The sequence below is a fragment of the Perna viridis genome, chromosome 5, assembly GCF_037379345.1.
Source record: "Perna viridis isolate PV_CMFRI_1.1 ecotype Kerala chromosome 5, ASM3737934v1, whole genome shotgun sequence".
NCBI lineage: Eukaryota > Metazoa > Mollusca > Bivalvia > Mytilida > Mytilidae > Perna > Perna viridis.
In genome coordinates, this window is record NC_142449.1 from 7,681,470 (window position 1) to 7,697,252 (window position 15,783).

At 34.6% G+C, this 15,783-nt stretch overlaps 1 pseudogene; it reads left to right on the forward strand.

Moving 5' to 3' along the window:
- Positions 1-2,823: 2,823 nt before the first annotated feature.
- Positions 2,824-5,032, forward strand: LOC148615807 (uncharacterized; annotated as a pseudogene).
- The last annotated feature ends 10,751 nt before the right edge of the window (positions 5,033-15,783 follow it).

Genomic DNA, 15,783 nt, shown 5'->3' on the forward strand with positions numbered 1-15,783 from the left:
ATTTATGATATCAACTACTGCCGCATTATCCATCAAAAATAATATTTTGTGGTTAGATAAAAGAGGGCCCCTTATATCAATAGCTAACACTATTGGAAACAGTTCTTTAACTGTAATATGAAAGTCATTCATGTTGTAAGGACATTTGCCGCTAAACCACTTATTCCCGAAAACAGCAGCAAAACCACCATGAACCCTAGCAGAATCCGAAAAAAAGCTTTAGGACATCAGAGGAAACCCAATTTTTAAATAAAAAACAGGATTTCTCATTGAATTTTTAACAAATCATGCCACAAAATAAAATATAGTCTAGCTTCTGAGTTGAGAGTGATTCTATAATGTGGACATGTATGACATTTAGTTAAATCAAATAACCTACGTAAAAATGAACAACCATGAACAATGACACACCAAGCAAAATTCAATAATCCCAAAAGAGACTGCAATTCACGCAGAGTTAACTTTCTTTTATACTTATAATCTTGAAGCAGTGAAAATATTTTAACTTTATCCCGAAGCAAACGTGCTTCCAATTTTGATGAATATATTACTATACCATAAATAGTTAAACAGATGGTTGGATGTTCCTTTTTTACTCCTTAATGGGCACACCTAAACTGTCTGCCAAGAACAAAAACGTGTTTAATAAAGTAAGACATCATTAAGAGCTTTACCCACAAAGAAAAAATCATCTAAAAGATGGGAAACACCTTGTATATTAAATTTTGCATTTAAAATCCACTGCAGGGCTGTAGAAAAGGTTTCAAATAATTGACAAGAGGAGGAAGCATCCATGGGCTGTAGAAAAGGTTTCAAATAATTGACAAGAGGAGGATGCTCCCATGGGCAAAACCTGGAAATAATAATTTTTTTCTTCCCAATGAAACCCCAGTAAATAGTGAACATTTTGATGTATTGGTAATAAGAAAAATGCGTCCTGGATATCACATTTTGCCATTTAACAGTTGTGACCATATGGGCACATTCAATCACAGTTTCAATATTTTGATAACTAACAGCTGTAAACTTAGGGGGAGAATACACGAATTAACCGTATTGCTCTTTGGGTAACACAAATCATCGATCAATCGAAACTGTTCAGGTTCCTTCTTTGAAACTAAACCTACTGGTGAACATACTAAGTCTGGAAAAGGAAGTAGATTAAAAGGACCCACAATTTCCTTAGCTACTTCCTACCGACCGCACCAGTTCATTATTTATCACACCCCATGAAAAGTTGTGTCATGTCCCCTTAAACAATTTACTGAAAATCAATCGCATCCAAGCGGTTGTATCATTTAACTTTTCGCAAAATTTTATCAGTCGAGAACATGTGGGTGCTATACATGCGACAACATGGTGTAACGGACTTAGCGACAGACGAATGGACGGATAAAAATTATCAACTTAATAAAATTTAATTTAATTTAATTGATTAACTAGAATGTTAGGTGATTAAATGGAAGAAAAAAAAGAAAAATAAGCAACAGGCATATACAAAAGAACGATATTCAGATTTAGTATTTCATTTACGTCGACCTCCTATAATATATTTTTTTTAAATGCAACACGTTATAAGAGTAACCCAGGCAACCAAGATTCTAGACGAAAGCCAGTTTTACGTTCATTCCTCTTATTAAACTATATTACTGGATATAATATTGGATACACAATGAATTTTTCATTTTAAATTTGCAATAAATATTTCATGGGACGAATTGCAATTCAATAGATTATTATAAATTTACAAATAAAAATTATACCTACATTTAAGAAAAAACTTTAATTGTTAAAACAACACAACCCCCTGTGTTTATTTAAACCTTCAATTAAAAGTGGGCAAACCAGTATGACAACTAAACAGGTTTTATTTTAAACACCTCAACTATTATTAATACAGCAGAGATACATCATTCCGGAACAAACGTAAGCTTCCGTCTCCTATCATATGACAATTATAATCACTTTGAATCAGCATGCTCTAATACGTTGGTTTTACTTATTATAGTGCAATAGAAAATATGTGAAATAGAAGATATATATGTAAGTAAAAAAGGAATATGATGAAATGCATTCGAGAAAAAAAAACATACAATACAATGGTAATCTACAAATCATTTATTTTTTTTAAATATAAGATTGCACCTTTCGTTTTTCGTTTGACAGTTTCGTCGGTGATAAGGTTACCATTTTTAACAAAGGTGGTATCCCTACTTGACGTTGTTTCACGTCTAAATACCGCTTAGCCCCAGCTAAGTGCACTTAGCCCTTAAAAGTGCACTTAGCCCCAAATATTGATTAATATCTATATTTTTGAAGGTTGGGATGAAAAGATATGTCAGATATGGTTATATATTTGAACTTTGTTTAGAGATATTGTTATTATATTTTAGGAAAAACCGGTTTTTAAAACGACACGCGCTGTCTGTGTGTCGGCAATTTCGTGTGCTATCATGCGTATACAAATTAACAAGTTAATCAAGCAATATACGGCTTGTCAATTAATTTATGATTAATTGTTTGTCTTCAATTATATGCAATAATGACCTATTCAATAGAATTGGAGAAAAATAAATGTGCACTAGCTTGGACAAATGGTCTTTGATGTTCATCTCATAAAAACATTTTAAGTTTAGACAAAGAACGATAAAGAATAAAATATAAAAACAGTCTTTTTTTGTCGCAATATTAAAAAAGATTTCTTGTTTTGGTAAGATTTTTTGAGTAAAATTAAATATCATTTAAATATGGAATATCGGTATTCTGGACATTCATAGCGAGCGCATTTACAATATACAATATAAATTTCACAAAATATACGAGATGTGGCGTCCTTGGGGATCACCAACTACGTCCGTTGATTATGACATGGTCTTACATAGATTGCAAGAGGTATATATAAATATATATATATATTAATTATTATTAATTCAGATGAAAGATTGTTGTTTCTTTTTTAGGTAATGCATTTATCACTTTCCGTATTTACAATATAAATTATAAAATTGTAAGATATGGAACGAAATAAATATCTGAACAAATTCTGACCGCTGAGTATATATATATCGCCCCCAATGTATCACCCGTCGTCTTGTTGCACATTGGAAATTAACTCAGTTAGTAAGATTTATTTGATCATTGTTTCTTTTTTGTCCAGAAATATACCCCTTAAAAGAACGCAATGATCTGAATAACTTCTGAAAACTAAGTTTGATTTTTGTCCGATGCTTGACCAGTAAGACTTTGTTCTTTTATTAATTTCGTTCCTAAAACACAAACAAAACAGACAGTTGTAGAATCTATACCTGATGGTTACAAGGACAACGTTTACTTTTTACTAAATAACAGTGTGAATATAAGCCGTTGTCAAAATTCTAAAAACAGTAACTTTTCTGATGATTGTGGGGCATGGGACTCTCACAGTGGTAGAACTACAAAAACACATTTTATTGTTTCACCTGACAACAGTTTAAAGTGGACTTTTCTGAGAGACGGCGTTTATTGCTTCCAAACTAAAACCAACGGTAAAAAAAACATATACACCTTACAATCCTCAACCTGAAAACATTGTGACAATTCATCGGTATTATTCAACGCTAAAACGTGATAATTTATATAAACGACGAGTGAGTTGGTTCGAAACCTTACCACAGCATCAATAACTTAATATACATGTAGCCGTAATAGAATACATCGGCACATCACCACGACATGGTCAGCCACATGGCAATGCCAAAAACACGACCCAAGAATACATCAGAACCAAACCAGAGGTTTTTGATAAGATAAAAACAGGCATTGAACAGAGACAGTCTTCTTCTGAGATATACAAAAATCTCGTTCTAACCGATTCAGACAACGCACCAAGGGACAGACACCAAATAAGAAACAAGAAGTACAACGAAAAAAAGAAATCGTCTTCCTCTACCATTGGAAACGTTGCTGATGAAATTATTGAAGTTTTGGCGATGGTAAACAATGACAGCTTTGTTCAAGAAGTGGTATATACACACGGCAACAACAAACCCCCGTCCATTATTTGTTACACTAAACAGCAACTAGATGATTTGAAACAATTTTTGATGACCGATCAAGATTGCATTCTAGGTATAGATAGAACTTTTAACCTTGGCGCCGTTTATGTCACAAATCTAGTATACAAAAACAAGAAGGTGGTGTCAAAAGAAACTGGTGATCATCCGATTTTCATAGGCCCTATGTTCTTACACTGGGAAGGTTCGTTCCTTTCGTACCACTCATTTTTATCTCATGTAAAAGCACGCATTCAGGAAAGTGTGAAATGCATCGATTTACGAATTGGAAGCGACGATGAGAGTGGTTTGACAAAAGCAATTGACAGTGTCTTTCCTAACATAGAACGACTTTTGTGCACTAAACACATTAAAGACCATGTTTCCGATCACCTTAGAAATAAAATTGGATGCAACGACCAATTGCGAACAAATATTCTAAATAACCTATTTGGACCCAACGGACTGACATCGGCGATAGATCCCTCAGATTTTCATATCAAGGCTCGAGATATTAGCAGAAACTACCCTGAATTTGATTCGTATTTTCAAACCCGTTTAAAAGACAGACTGTTTCATTATGTTAACATTCCAAACTGGCAACTGGACTACAATCGTTTATGGACAAACAACAACTGCGAATCCATAAATCACGTCTTCAAGAAGGCAGTAAACTGGCAACCAAAGTCAATTCCGAATTTGATACAAGACTTACATGATATTGTTACCGTGCATTTCATAGACTTAAAACGTTCACTTTACGGTAGTGGGAATTATGAATTGTATGGCCGTTACAGAAAACACTGACATAGTTACCAGAGTTGGCAAACCAAAACACAAGAACAACAGAACAACCTGTTGCATAGACTTCTAAATGATATTACCACCAAGAATACAAGCATTAAGTCTTCATATAAAAAGTTCCACAACCAAAACGACTTGCTGCCAAACCATACCAAAGAATAAGACCTAGAAACTGCCGTACAAAGCCAAGATTTTAACATGACAATAGTTCTGCAAATGTCTTTATTTTGTTGATATTTTACATGTTATTATACAATATAGAGCTGCAATAAATCATTCAAAATAATTTACATTTACTTTGTTATTTACACCAATTAATAATTAGTAATAAAATGTGTAGGTGTGATAATCCTTCACGGACTACTGAACTTGGATATACAGGCACGTGTCATTATGATATCTTAAAACACGTTTAAATCAATAATTGCTGCAGCGATACTTACAAAATTCGAAATACAACATCTTCATAATTCAAATTTTGTCTATTGATACTGATATGCACACATAAGGGTTCCCATCCCGGGCTAAGTGCACTGTTAGGGGCTAAGTGCACTTAGCCCGGGCTAAGCGGTGTTTAGACAGACCCGATATTTGATTGCAAATGTGCCACCATGATTTCGTCGATGGGTGGTTATCTTTTAATTTACCTACTCTGTTGACTCAGAGCTTTTCGCACTTGTTAAGTTACCAAGTTCCGTATGCGCCTGAATTTCGTCCAATGGCTATCACGGTTTCTATTTCTTTAGAGTGCATACGCCTCTTTTTACGAATAAATTTCCTCAGATCACTGGTCAAGCATCCCAGGTCCGCCTTCCGAATCGTCACCAATTTGTTTGGTATCGATTCACCAGCCGAACCCAAGATGACATTTGAAAATTCGGAAACAATTTTGTCGATGTCGTCAGACATGAACACCCGTTGCCATCTGTATCTGATAACAGCTGTCGGTATTTGTCGTAATCACCTCAGTCATACAACCATATCTTACGTTTGAAGGAGCTATGGGTAGGATTTGGAGAATTTAATATTCCAATAACAGGACAGTGATATCTACTCTGGTCTAATAAGTGAGCCCCCATCCCACTGAAAGGTACGAAATCGATACTACTATACTCGGCGTCACATAAATAACATACTGTTAAAATTTGAATAAAAATATTTTCTACGACTTTATTGACACCAACCGTCGTTTAAATTGTCTTAAATGATTTGCTCATTCGTTTAGCCAAACAGCTTCTCAAAAACAAGTCGCTTATTAGCTTAAATCATGCGTAACAAATCCTTACGGGAAAATCCCATACTAATATCCGCCATGTTGGTTTTTACGGGACGATTTGTTTACAAACGGAGTTCGTAAGTTCCCGTCGAACTCCGGTGACAATCGTCTGCTTGATCAACTTCTCGGTATTGTACGTTGTACGCGTAAAATAAATCCGAGATATCCGAAATAACGCCGAAGTGCATTCTGGGTTCTTCGGTTTTTGGACAAACCATTTAAACGTAAACAACATCTCCTAGCAACCCGATCACTGTAAACATGGCCGACTTTTTACAATGTAAATATTGGCACCTAGAATTAAATTCTGACCGGAATTTAACGATTCAATGTTTAGGGAGAAGCCGTTTGGCTAAACGAATGAGCAAGTCATTTAAGACAATTTAAACGACGGTAGGTGTCAATAAAGTCGTAGAAAATATTTTTATTCAAATTTTAACAGTATGTTATTTATGTGACGCCGACTATAGTAACAAGTAATATTTATAGCACGATCTTATGAGTTATTAACCTTGGTGCCCTTGATTACTCATTCAAATAGACTTTGAGCCCGCAGGCGAGAAATCTATTTGGATAACGAGGAAGATGGTGCTATAAATGATTTGTGACATGAATTGACAACACCCATTAATCGCTAATTGACAAATTAGAAATATACAGACACGGGTAGCTCGTGTTGTAACATCTAGCTGCTGCAACCCAGTCAACATCATTTCGTGAAATAAAAAGAAACTTTAATTTATACATACAAAACGAATTCAGATTTTTTATTTTTATTTCAGATTGGCAATGCTGTAAAGGCGGAGTCATTTTCGTCAGAGGTGGAGTTGTTTATGCGCAATATTTATGTTAATGAGGTTGGATATTTCATGGCTGTTTTCCAATTGGCCCCGTGCAGGTCCGGGTGTTAAAAGAATAGGCCTGCAGCAGCGCTAAGCTTGTCGTAAAAGGCGACTAAATAGTGCTCAGAGCCTTAGCCGGGGGCTAGGGCGCTCTGCCCACAGAGCAACTGGGATGTGTGCCCCAGGTGGTGAAATGGGGTACCCCTGGCCTGTTACATTCTGGGGTTGTCAGGCTATAATACTATAATACGGAAAATCTGACCGCAAACCATAGTGGTGCACTGTGTTGGGAAAGATGCCACTTTCCTCGCACGTTAAAGAAAAGAACCCTACTGTGGTATTCTCCCGGAGTAGGAACCATAGGGCTCCGTCACAGGAGGCTAAATTGCCCGACCCTACTCACCTCTCCGTATTTCCAGTGGCAATCAAAATTTGTCGACCCCATTGTCCTTGTGTCCTATCCCTTTTCATTTCATCATCATCATCTCATGTTCATTTTATCATCAATTTCATGTTCATCGTCTGAATATAGCTGAAATATTGCTGCTCGGACGTTAAACCCCAACAAACAAACAAACAAAAAGTTTTCCAATTGAGTTCTATGGAAACACGTGACCTATCATTCAAGTGTTCTAGCTATATCACACTTGGTCTTCCTCCTTTAGTTATTCTGGAAAAAGAACAAAGGAAAAATCTCAATTCATGTTACAATTAAATCTATAACAGACGATGATTTTTTAGAGAAATATGTCGGATCGTTAATCATCTACTCTAGGCTATAATTGGTACAAATACGTTTCATTTTTGAGTTTTCATTTTCTTGGTTATCATTATAATTACCAGTCAATATAACATTAACACGTGTGACATCATTAACGGTCGATGTCGATTCTACTGAACGTTCTACTTTGCTTCAAACCTCAATGTTTCTTTGAGGTTGAACATAAAATGTTCTATACAAAAAAACTTTTTTGAAAGATCTCTTTAACTGAACCCATATTACTTCTAGATCGGGTAGTTTTAAGTCAGAACGCCTAATAGCAATAAAATTGTCCTTCACATAAACAATAACCCCCCTTTTGCGACACCCTTCTCTATTTTCCGCCGAATGGTTTTTGATAGTTAATAAGTTCTGTATAATCATCCGTATCTGAGGTTTTCAACCAAGTTTCCGTAAAAGACAATATATCGAAACTACCATATTCAGCTTGAATAAGATTCAATTTTGGTAAAAAATTTCATCGTCACTGCTTTTATCGCAAAAACATTCGTGGGAGTAATGAGACTCTTCATTCAATAATAGTGACAATATTATGATAGGTAATGAATTCAACTTATAAAATACAAAAAGATAAATACAAGTAACATCAAGCAATGACAATATCTGTTTATGATTTAACGAGATATTAAAGAGATCCACTCTCATCCTGAATTTTTTAATACATATCAATATGTCTCACCTAATTGATACAGGTTAGTGTTCTGAGAGTTGATTGAATGCACAAGAACTTGATACATGTACATATGATAACACTGAGTACAAGAATAAGGTGCAAAAAATGTTTTATGTTGCATTTCATTAGCAGTTCAGTTTCACTAGTGGTCCCTTACCAGCAATGGCTGTCTTATTAGCTATAGAATCAGAGCTCGCAATGAAAAATAAAAATAAACCGATAAAATTTGCTTTACTGGGCTCAGAAAAAAAGCATTTGATGTCGTCCACCATGACATTTATATTAGATGAATTATTTGACTTAAATATTGACCTGATATTTGGGAAATTATTTTTGATTTATACACTAATAACTTCAAAAATAAAATAGAAAAATGGTCTTAGTATCAGCTTTCTAGTACGACTGTGTGTTCGTCAGGGTGGTATTTTATCAACGCACTTTTAAAAATTATACATAAATGCACTATTGTCTTGGTTTCCTTGATTACTCTTTGAAACGACTCGAAGAAATGAAACGGAACAACATATTAACAAGATTAATGTACAGCTTAGAGGTTTTACTATTATATGATCAGGAGATAAAACATCTTCACGATTTTCATCTTAACTTTTTTGCGGCAAATCCATGCATTACCAACTAGAACAGCAATTCCTGCAGTTTATTTACAAATTGAGGCTTTACCAATAGAGGCTAAATACCAATTATTATTGAACTTTTACCGTAAGAATGATTCTCATATGACTTACTTTTCAAATATGGAAATCCACCATCTATTGTCATTTTGTTAGAAACAGAATATTTCTCAGTAAGATCTGGATATCGAAAATAAAACTTTTTTGGCAGTGTGTGACACGTATTTTTAAAAACGTCATCAAAAAGCCCGTATCTTGCAGCTATAGATAATAAGAAGTCAGAATAGTTACTTCAAGCCCTGGCATACCTAAACAACTGAAAAAATATAAACACCAAATGAAAGGGAGGTTGCCATATATTGCTGCACAAAAAAGGGAAATTTTATAATTTTAAAATAAAAATCGTCTCCTTTATTACATATTTTTTTATACTGGGATTATTAGTGTCGTCAAATTCGAGTTGAAAGTCTAAAATGACGCGGTGGACGAACTTTCACATTTTATACAGCGATTACAGGTTGGTATAAATGTCGTTGAACTTCATATAGGTTTTACTCAAACTATTCTTAAAAGCCACATTCAATATTATATGTTTTGGTGTTTTATGTTTGTATTACATCCATGTGTTATGGTGATTTTTTAATCTCCGGGTGGGGGGACCTTCTATATTTAAGGCGATAGAACGTGCCGCTGGAAAATGTATGTGAATAGGTGAAGAAAACAAACATAATTATACCATAGGTCAATAAAGTTTACATTACGAATTATACGGATAGACAAAAACAGCCTTGTTCTGTCAAGTATTGTAATTATTTTCACATTTGTAGAATAAATGCATGATGAATATTGTTAAAATGTATTTATGTCGTATTGTATCAAAATCAAGGGAACTCTCCTTCATCGGCATTCAAATATTCAATTTCCGATTATTTTCCACCTTTTCCAACCACTTGCAATGTTACCTTTGCCAATGGTGGAACAGGACATGCTTACACCAGAGCATCCAATGTTACTCCCGCTTTCTTGTTGAATTCATATTACTGCATATTGATAGTCAACCACTCTAGCAGACAGCGAAATATAACAATCCAGTACTGGGCATCGTCTAGTCTTTAATCTCGTTTTACTTGACAGGAAGCTACTATGGATTTCTAATGATTCTTTGTAAAGTTCTTTTAAAACCAGTCAAATCAAAACTATGAAAAAAAGAGTGATAACATGAGAGATTACAACCAAGAAACAAGAATGGAATCTATAACGATAGCGAGTTGGTTAGGAAATCACATTGAGCTAAATTCATTTTCATATTTTTAATATCGAGGTTCTGCTGAAATGCATGACAGTTAAAATTCGCTACAATTTGATACACATTTTTTTCTTCAGTAATTTTGTCCGAAACTATCTTGCATGCCTCTTATCTGTGATATTTCTATATCATAATTCGCTTTAAGAAACCTTAAGACTTGTTTGAGGATGAACCAAGCATGATTTATACATTTGTAAAGTTCATATTTGTGAAGAAAGGAAAAAAGTGGGAACGGTTCATATTAAATGCTGATTGACATAATTTAGTTCGCTTAAGATGAAATCAGCTCAACTGTTCTTTTATCTTATTTGTTCAACTACTTGAAAGAAGTAATTTCAAAAGTGCAATGATAAGGGTCGATATACAGTTATTACATTTCCTAGTTTATATCAATTAGTTCACAAACAGTTGGAGAGTTATATTATATGAGGACATTGTAAACGTGTTCAAGCATAAGTAATGATCTGGATTGACATATCTAGATATCTATATAATCCTTTTTTATATTCCCGACTTTAGTTTCGTTCTTTTTAAGATTTTAAGTGAATAGGGAGTAACTCGGCGGGTGTCTCTAGAAAATAAAGGACGCTTAAGTACCGGTGCACCTGGTCCATGCTACCCAGTTTTTAGAGTTCGAGTTGCTCATTTACTTTTGTTACTTTGTATGTATTATTTTAGTTACTTTATGTTCTTTGTTGCGATTGTCTGTTTTCCATGTCTGGTCTTTGTCCCTGGATTACATTCTTTTTTTTTTTATTTCTGCTAGAATTTTAATTCCCTTGATGACTGTTTCAACAAATTTGTCATCCGACAGACTGGTTTACGGTCAAATTGGAGCAAAAGGACGGCAGTAGACTTCAAATTCAAGTATTCAATTTAATAGAGCCTTGTTAAATACTTTGATACTTTTTAAATAACTGATTTCAAACCATTCAGGTACTTACCGAAATGAAAACAGTTTCAGTTTCCAAGAAAAATGGTTACTGCTTTCCCTTACCCCAATGAGACCGCCAGCCAGGTTGTCGGGTTTTGGTGGATAACCTCCCTTCGAAAAACGTGCTAAAATGGCTTGTTTTCCGTAAATATGAAAAAACGACTATTCGCCATCAATGCATATTACTACAAAGGTTGTTCTCGCGTTTTTTGAAAATAATTTTAAGTACATTTTTAAATGATATTATCGTCTTCTTGTTAATATAGATTATTAAATGTATAGCATAAAGTAGCATTACCATGAACTGATTGACGGTCAGTACATTATTTAGTTAAAAACAAGTCTTGGTAAACCTCTATATCCAAAGAAAATGTTTTATCAGGTTATTATTTGAGATTATTCATTTTAGTTGTCCTTTCGTGTTTTAACACTCTTGTCTGCTCTAGCTCGGGGCAAAGCATCCCCTAATGTGTTACTCCTGCGAAGAAAAAAACAATTAGTAAAAGAGAATGAACATTAAGGGCTCTTTTTAAATAACACTATAACAATAAAGTTGAAAATGATAGCACTTTCCGTATATCCGTAACAACCTTCATTTCATGCATTATAAAGCTAGGACGTAGTTGCTTCCAGCAAATAACTGAGTTGATAATTCGACTGTCTTTGTGGATATTAACCACTAAAACCCCCCAAAAAATCTTTCGTAACCCAGTTTTAGCCAATCATTTGCATGATATGAGAGACGCTGACCATCAGCTGACTATTCCCATACTTGGTTATTTTTTTGTTTTCGTGCTATCATATATACTCAATACTCGGTTAGACCCGGTTTGCACTTTTATGTGGTATTTGCAATTCATGCCGGACTGAGGGTTGTTTTAACGCACTTGGCTATCATACGGACGGTGTAGAGCATCGAAGCATTTACACAGTCTCCGAGCGTAGTCAAGTCATGGTTATAGTAGTCATGTGACCACGTTCATTCATTCAATTCATTGATCCGCACGCAACCCTGTGATCCAATTTGTGATCTGCACGCTTATATTGTACAGCCTACGGCATTTGTTGAATCTTTGACCCAGCAAAATACTTTTCAGGATAAAATCAACAGTTTCAAGTGCATGTAAGACAGATAAGTAAGTCAACCTATTGGTGCATGCCAGTCTATTGATGAGAAATCTCCAAGGCCGAAAAAAAATGAAGTTATGTTTCCGATCACCATTCTGTAATTTTGTCGGGTCGGTAGATGGGGATTTGTTTTTATTTAAACCTTTTGAAATGAAATAAGTCATTATAGTGACACCAAACACAGAATACAATGAAAACCAAATATGCAAAGACTAAACAACTGCATTGTAATAATTTTAGACTTATGCACGACCAAATCTCTTGGGATTCGCCGCTTGAGATATTTCAATGTTTTGATAGCGGTGGTCTGAGCTCATTTTATTTTGATATTGTACACATATATGCATGCAATCTTCTTTAAAAATGTTTTACAGCCATCGTGGTGTCAGATGATGTTTTTCTTAGAACATTCAGTAGACATTGATTTTGAATTGCAAAGTTAGATTTACTGTATATGATTATAGATGTAGAGTAACACCATACACTCAATCAACAATTGCAGGCATTGATATACAACTACATGTATGTTAAAAACATTTTCGATAATTTTTGTAAAGTATTAAAAATAAATGTCTACTCTTTTTCTTTTGTAATATTTGCAGATAGACAAATATGGATGAATCGCTTTTCTGTTAAAAGGATGAAGGTTTTGTTTAGTATCAAGACATTAATACTAAACACGTTAAAATAACTATGTTTTATTAAATTGTGAATCAATGAATCAATCAATCAATCAATCTATCTGCCTCTGGATATATTTTATACTGCTGCAAAACAAATACTATAGTATACAGTTTTTGTCCAAGGAAACAATTTTCAGGCTACAAATATATATAACTATTTAGAAGTTGATTAAAATTGTTTGATATAAGATTTAGTTGGAATATTGATTTTAAAGTGTTAACTGTGAGCCAGTATCGATGGATTTAGTCTTAATGTCCTTCATTTACCCGTACTGTAATTTTGTTTCATAAGAATTTCGAATGTTATCTGTTGAGTACATATCTGTAAGTGGGATTTTTGTTCCATTATGCAGTTTTATTCTCTTTTGCTAGAGAACTGTTTAACTAGGACTAATGTAAAAACAAAGACCTTATACATGTAAATTCTTAGAAAATCACACACTACCAAGTTGGTCCTAAGGAAGAGTAATTGACAGGAATTTAAGGGAATTGAAAATGGGGCATTCCCAAACCCCGAATTAGCCTATATATATGTGTATATGTTTAATATAATAGTGTCACCCCAGAACATTGTATATTGGTATGGTACTGACAGCGGCGTTACCGTCGGCGCCGTCCGTATTCGTGCGGTGACTTTATAGTTATGGTTGATCAATTGTTATGAAATTTGATATGTTTAAGGCCCCTACCATTTTAAAATAAAGGCCATCCATCATGTAACTGACAGATACCATTGTAGGTTTCTGTTTATCTAAAAAAGAACTGAGAGTCAAGAATTTATCAAGCTAACCTGTATAAAGAGTGAAATGACAAATCCTTAACATGAAATAACTAGTTCAACACATCCATGCAAGTACACCTTCAAGGAAGAAGCATTGTAATATGTATATGACTTGTCTTATGGCAATCCATAGTTGAATTTGTTCCCCATTTAGATGTTTAGTAACACATTTTAATGGATATTTATCAACATGTGCATAGTTCAATTATTGATATCAATAAATGGAGAAGTTTTCTAGACAACACGTTCAAGACAAATCGTATGCAAGTTCAAATTTGCTCCTCGGACAATACCAGCCTGCGTCCATACTTGCCTCTCGGGCAATTCCAGTCTGTGTCCACACTTGTTGTATATAAAAGAGTAATCAAGGGAACCAAGGTTATAGCGGTAATCAAAAGAATGTAATCCAGAGACAAAGACCAGACATGGAAAACAGACATACACAACAAAGAACATAAAGTAACTAAAATCATACATACAAAGTAACAAAAGTAAATGAGCAACTCGGTCTCCACTAAAAACTGGGAGCATGGACCAGGTGCACCGGTAGGGTAAGCGTCCTCTGCTTTTCTAGAAACACCCGCCGAGTTGCTCATAAAAAGTCAAGTCCGGGGTAGACAAACGAGGAAAGGAAAACTATGACCCGTTGAATAAATCAGTTTTCATGGTGTTGATGGATACACCATAACGATCCACGAGTTCATGACGACGACCAGAAAACTTCTGTAGTGATGACTTCAATCGTGTAGCAACATAACCCTGTTCCAGAAGCCTATTTGTTAGAGTTCTAGCGCGATACAAAATGTCTGCGTAGTTTCGGCAAGCTCTGGCATAACGTATGAGTTGTGATATGAACACTCCATACGCAGGAGCCGAAGGGATGTTGCCACAGATGAAAGGAAAGTTGACAATTCTGAATGAAAAGTCATCACGTTTGTCGTAAAGTTTGGTCAATAGTTTTCCTTTACCATCGATTTCTAAGTGTAGGTCAAGAGGCTGACTTCGCAGTGTCTGTAGTATCCTTTATCTCAAGTTCTTTTGTGTAGATGCGATGTATCAAATCCCCGAAATTAGGATTGTTTAAAGATAACACGTCATCTATATAGCGGAAACTGAGATTGAAGGATCTAGCTAAACAATATTCTTTCTTTCTGATCAGATCAGCTATAAAGTCAGCCTCATAAGAGTGAAGGAATAGGTCAGCTAGTAAAGGGGCACAATTTGTTCCCATTGGAATGCCAACCGTTTGTTGAAAAACACGTCCACCACACTGGACAAATATGTTGTCGATTAAAAATTCCAGCATTTTGTAAACATCTTCCTCTGTATATTTGGAAGATGATTTGGAATAATTTCTTACAAAGTATGAGGAATCTCTACCAAGAACTATATATTTGTATCTAGGTGTACCATCTTTTTTGGAAAAACAACGATGTATAATGTTTTTAAGTCGGGATTTTAACTGAGTGTGGGGAATAGAAGTATACAGCGTTGAAAAATCATAGGTTTTAATGCTATTATATTCAGATAATAGTCTTGAACTGATTGTCTCCAAAAGATCTTTCGAATTTTTCAGGATCCACATTGAATTAATACCACTACGGGAGTAACAAGTGTTGTGGTAGGACTGTAGACCCTCTTTGACAGTTGTGAGTATAGAAGTTAAAACAACAAAAAAGTAATCATCAAGTACAGTAAGTTGGTGACTTGTGTATAACAAATAGGTAATCTTACGGGTTTCTGAAAATTCTTTTATTAAAATGATAAAAATATCACTTGAATTTTACCAAATTACAAAAATTCTATAAATATATTTTTACCGCCTATCGGTTATGTTTCTGGTAAAGGCATGATTTTTAAGACAAGAAAAGACAAGACAAGACATTTTATTCTCATAAACCAAATATAACAA